Source organism: Henckelia pumila, chromosome 4, assembly GCF_033568475.1.
Source record: "Henckelia pumila isolate YLH828 chromosome 4, ASM3356847v2, whole genome shotgun sequence".
Taxonomy (NCBI): domain Eukaryota; kingdom Viridiplantae; phylum Streptophyta; class Magnoliopsida; order Lamiales; family Gesneriaceae; genus Henckelia; species Henckelia pumila.
In genome coordinates this window covers 232,609,581-232,615,646 of record NC_133123.1, presented here as the reverse complement: position 1 = coordinate 232,615,646, position 6,066 = coordinate 232,609,581, and the positions used below count along the sequence as shown (strand labels likewise).

Here is a 6,066-nt window from a genome sequence, read left to right as displayed (position 1 = left end):
TTGAATTAAAAAAATAAAATTTTTAACTTTAAAATTTAATAAAAAAGTTTTTTTAATAGCCTAACCATGGGTATATATGTAAATTAAAGATTGGATCCTTTTTTTAAATACATTAAGTTTCATCCCTTTTTCCTAATTGTCCCCTTCATCTTCTTTCCAATTTGTTAGAATTATTAACCACTCTCCCAGTTTAATTTGTTGGTAGTGTTGTCACAAAATGGCTGGAAAAAACGAAGGACCGGCGATCGGAATCGACTTGGGCACCACTTATTCATGCGTAGCCGTGTGGAAATGGGATCGCGTTGAGATCATACCAAATGATCAGGGCAATCACATCACGCCTTCTTACGTAACTTTCAACGAAACCGAACGTCTCATCGGCTATGCTGCCAAGAATGTTGTGGCCTTGAACCCCACAAACACTGTCTTTGGTGAGACATCAGTTTCTTCATTCAGTCTTCTTTTACGAGGCTTTGTTGGGATTATAATGTTCTAAATAGTATTTCTCTCCAATTATATATCGGCATATGCTAAGAGATTGATCGGTCGGAGATTCAGCGACCCTTTGCTCCAGAGTGATAAGGAACTCTGGTCGTTCAAGGTCATTTGCGGTGCGAATAATAAGCCCATGATTGTGGTTACTTACAAAGATGAAGACAAACAATTTGCTGCTGAAGAGATCTCCTCGATGGTTCTCGCCAAAATGAAGGAAATTGGAGAAGCCTTTCTTTGATGTAATGTTAAAAATGCAGTTATTACTGTACCCGCCTACTTCAATGATTCCCAGAGGTGGACAACCAAGGATGCCGGAATCATTTCTGGGCTCAACGTGTTGTGTAATATTGTTGAACCAACTGCTGCATCCATTGCCTATGGTCTTGACAAAAGGTTATGCAGCTTTGGTACGATAAATAATGTGCTTATTTTTGACCTTGGTGGTGGAACTTTCGATGTTTCTCTTCTCACGATTATGAAGGGTACATTTAAGGTCAAGTCAACTGCCGGTGACACCCATCTCGGAGGAGAAGATTTTGACAATAGGATGGTTAACCATTTTGTCGAAAAGTTTAAGAAGAAGCACAAAAAGGACGTAAGAGACAAACCCCGAGCATTGAGAAGGTTGCGGACAACTTGCGAGAGGGAAAATAGGAATCTATCTTTTATGGCACATACAACTATTGGGATCGAGTGTTTGTATGATGGAATTGATTTGGACTCGAAGATAACACGAGCCAAATTTGAGGAGCTCAACATGGACTTGTTTCATAAATGCATTAGCCATGTGGAAAAGTGTTTGAAAGATGCCAAGATGGAGAATGAAAGTATTTATGATGTGGTCCTCGTTGGTGGATTTATAAGAATTCCCAAAGTGCAACAATTGCTTCAAGATTTCTTTGATGGGAAGGAGCTATGTAAAAGTATTCACCCAGATGAGGCCGTAGCCTACGGTGCAGCAGTCCAAGCCGCGATTTCGACTAGACAGGGTAATCACCAGGTTCAAGACATAATATTATGTGATGTCACCCATCTGTCTCTTGGTGTGCGTATTAGAGAGGATTAAATGTACATAGTAATACCAGGAATACCGCTATTCCTACTAAGAAACAAGAATGGTTCACCACTTATGAAGACGACCTAACTAGTGATACATTCGAAGTGTACGAGGGTGAAAGGCCTAGAGCAAACGACAACATTCTGTTGGGCGCGTTCGTTCTGTCTGGTTTCCCTCCTGCTTCGAGGGGCGTCCCTCAATTCAATGTGTGCTTTGATATCGATGCTAATGGTATCTTTACTGTTTCCGATGAAGACGAAACATCCGGTATTGCAAATAGCATCACAATAAGCAACATTAACGGCTTGCTGTCCAAGGATGAGATTGGAAGAATGTTGGAGGAAGCAGAGATATTAAAACTAGAAGATGAGAAGCTTAAAAAGAAATTCGAGGCAAAGAATATTTTGGAAAATTGTGTCTGCGACACTAGAGATACTATCATGACTAAAAAACATGATAGCTGTTAGGTGGCAAATGATGGTGATTGGTTGAAGTTGGGATGATGGCAGGTGGAAGTAGGGAAAGCAATTAAATGCACCGGCATTTAATTGACGCGTAGAGGACGCGTGAATGAGCTCTATAAATAGAGCTCCTTCCCCTTCAGTTTAGATATCCCAAAATCAGAGAGCATAGGAAATAAGAAACAAAGAAAAGAGTTTCTCGGTAATACTCGGGGTTGGGATCATGTGAGAGATATAGTGTTTTGTATACACTTGTAATATTTCTCTGGTAATAAATATTGCAGCAGCTCCGTGGACTTAGCCTATATTGGGTGAACCACAGAAAATCTTTGGTGTCCTTATTGATTGTTTTATTACGCAATTATTATCGTCATGATCACTCCGGCATAATCCATAACAACTGGTATCAGAGCAGTTACGGTGTCTGGGAGCCATGGTGAAAAATTTCTTAAAATTCTGAGTATGCTCTGTGGTTGCAGCTTTGTCTGATCTTCCACATCAGAAAAAATTTTTTGAAATTTTATTAAGGCAGTAGAAGCGATGGCCGAAAATGACGGATCGGGACCTGGAATCAATAAGTTTGATGGTACAGATTTCACGTTCTGGCGGTTACAAATTAAAGATTATCTGTATAGCAAGAAGCTACATAAACCTCTATCCAGAGTGAAGCCAGAAAAGATGGAGGATGATGAGTGGGAGCTTCTTGACCGACAAGTGTTAGGAGTAATACGATTGACCCTAACAAAGAACGTGGCACACAACGTGGCGGAGGCAAAAACCACGGAAGAGATGATGTCCATTTTTTCGGACATGTACGAGAAGCCATCGGCAAATAATAAAGTGTTCCTCATGAAAAAGTTATTCAACTTGAAGATGGAGGAAGGTGCTTCGGTGGCGGCACACATAAATGAATTCTACAAGATTGTTTCCCAGCTAACATCGGTTGAAATTAAATTTGATGATGAGATTCGTGCACTTATTCTTTTGGCATCTTTACCAAATGCTTGGGAGCCGATGCGGGCAGCGGTTAGCAATTCTGCTTGAAAGGAAAAGTTACAATTCAATGATGTCAGAGATGGAATCCTTGGTGAAGAAGTTTGCATGAGGGATTCGGGAGAAACAACATCATCGAGATCTGCCCTAAATCTCGAAAACAGAAGTAGGGGCAGGAGTAGCGAAAAAGGTTCTAACCGATGGCGTGGCAGATCCAAATCAAGGAGTGGAAAAGACAAAAATACATTCAAAAAGAAATTAAAGTGCTGGAGCTGTGGTGAAACTGGTCACATGAAAAAGGACTGCAGATCACCCAAGAATAATGCAAATGCTGTTACTGAAGATGTACATGATGCCTTAGTACTATCCATGGAAAGCCCGGTTGATTCTTGGGTTATGGATTCGGGAGCTTCATTTCATACCACCGGTGATTGTGATGTATTCAGTAATTACATTGCTAGTAATTACGGAAAAGTTTTCCTGGCAGATGGAAAACCGTTGGAAATAGCTGGTATGGGTGATATCAGTTTGAAAATGTCAAACGGATCCATCTGGAAGCTCAACAAAGTGAGATATGTACCAAAGTTGACCCGAAATCTGATCTCAGTGGGACAACTCGATGACAAAGGCCATAAAGTGACCTTTGGTGATGGCTCTTGGAAAGTGAGCAAAGGAGCCATGATTATTGCTCGAGGAACGAAAACTGGAACCCTGTACATGACTTCGAGTTGTAGAGACATGTTAACAGCTGTGGATGTTGGAGCTAACTCAATTCTATGGCATTGTAGACTTGGACATATGAGTGAGAAAGGAATGAAGATGCTGATATCAAAAGGGAAGCTACCAGAGTTAAAAACTGTCGAACACAAACTGTGTGAAAGTTGTGTTCTTGGAAAGCGGAAAATGGTGAGCTTCTTGAAAGGTGGTAGAGAACCGAAAACAGCAAAGTTGGAGCTGGTTCATACTGACGTGTGGGGGCCATCTCCTGTGACATCCCTTGGAGGCTCACGATATTATGTCACATTTATCGATGATTCGAGCAGGAAGGTTTGGGTTTATTTTTTGAAGAATAAATATGATATTTACGAAACCTTTAAGAGGCGGAAAGTCATGGTGGAGAATGAGACCAACTTGAAAGTGAAGTGTTTACGGTCTGATAATGGTGGAGAATATGAAGATATTGAGTTCAAGAAGTATTGTGCACACAACGAGATCAAGATGGAGAAAACCATTCTTGGTACACCTCAACAGAATGGTATAGCTGAGAGGATGAACAGGACTCTGAATGAGTGAGCCAGGAGCATGAGATTGCATGCTGGACTGCCGAAATCATTATCGGCTGATGCAGTTAACACTGCAGCATATTTGATCAACAGAGGACCTTCGGTACCACTTGATTGCAGAATACCAGAGGAGGTCTGGAGTGGCAAAGGAGTAAACCTCTCGTTCTTGAAAGTGTTTGGTTGTCTCTCATATGTTCACATCGATTCAGCCAGCAGAACGAAACTTGATCCGAAATCAAAAAGGTGTTTTTTTATTGGTTATGGAGATAATGATTTTGGTTATCGGTTCTGGGATGACCAAAATCGAAAGATCATTCGGAGCAGAGATGTCATTTTCAATGAGCAAGTTTTGTACAAGGACAAGTCAGACATTGTAGCAGGAGATAAATGTCCTGAAGTCCAGAAGTCAAATGAAGTGCCATTGATAGATATTCCTATGAATGAGTTGGAGGATAGTAACTAAGAAGAAGAAACTGCACAAGAAGTTGATCCACAAACTCCGGTGATTGAACTCAGGAGATCGTCGAGAACAATCAGACCACCTCAGAAATACTCCCCTGCACTTCACTATATTTTGCTGACTGATAAAGGTGAACCGGAGACCTTTGAAGAAGCAATGCAAAATGATGATTCAACCAAGTGGGAGTTAGCCATGAAAGATGAGATGAATTCACTGTCATCCAGTCAGACATGGAAGTTGACGGAACTTCTGGAAGGCAAGAAGGCATTACACAACAAGTGGGTGTACCGGATCAAAGAAGAAGTTGATGGCAGCAAACGGTACAAGGCAAGACTTGTTGTAAAAGGTTTTCAACAGCGGGAAGGCATTGATTACACCAAGATTTTCTCTCCAGTGGTGAAGCTGACTACTATCAGAACTGTACTTGGATTAGTGGCGAATGAAAACTTACATCTGGAGCAGTTGGATGTAAAGACGGCGTTTCTTCATGGTGACTTGGATGAAGAAATGAATCAATCACAGGGATTTGAAGTACGAGGAAAAGAGAAAATGATGTGCAAACTTCAGAAAAGCTTGTACGGTCTCAAACAAGCTCCAAGACAGTGGTACAAGAAGTTTGATGGTGTAATGAATAATGATGGTTTCCCGAGGTATCATGCTGATCGCTGGTGTTATATGAAGCTTGATGGTTCTTATATCATGCTACTAGTATATATAGATGATATGTTGATAGCAGGAGTTTATCTGAAGGAGATTGATAAACTAAATATAGAATTTGCTATGAAGGATTTGGGTGCTGCAAAACAAATCCTTGGAATTGGGATCCTTAGAGATTGGGTGAATGGATTCTTGAAGCTTGAGAAGATTTCTGAAAGTAAAAATTCTGCTGATATGTTTACGAAGGTGGTGACCACAGACAAACTGAAGTTGTGCTCGACTTCAGTTGGACTACAAGCGTAAATAAAGAAGGCATGAGCTGCTGTATTGACTGTGTGAAGCCATGATTGAAATCAAGTCTTCAAGTGGGAGATTTTTTAGGTGGCAAATGATTGTGATTGGTTGAAGTTGGGATGATGGCAGGTGGAAGTAGGGGAAGCAATTAAATGCATCGGCATTTAATTGACGCGTAGAGGACGCGTGAATGAGCTCTATAAATAGAGCTCCTTCCCCTTCAGTTTAGATATCCCAAAATCAGAGAGCATAGGAAATAAGAAACAAAGAAAAGAGTTTCTTGGGTTTTCTTGAGTGTTCTCTTGTGTGAGTTAGAAAAATTATTTTCTCGGTAATACTCGGGGTTGGGATCGTGTGAGAGATATA

At 40.8% G+C, this 6,066-nt stretch overlaps 1 pseudogene; it reads left to right on the top strand.

The window, feature by feature from the left end:
* Positions 1-217: 217 nt before the first annotated feature.
* On the top strand, positions 218-2,019 carry LOC140862915 (heat shock cognate 70 kDa protein-like; annotated as a pseudogene).
* The last annotated feature ends 4,047 nt before the right edge of the window (positions 2,020-6,066 follow it).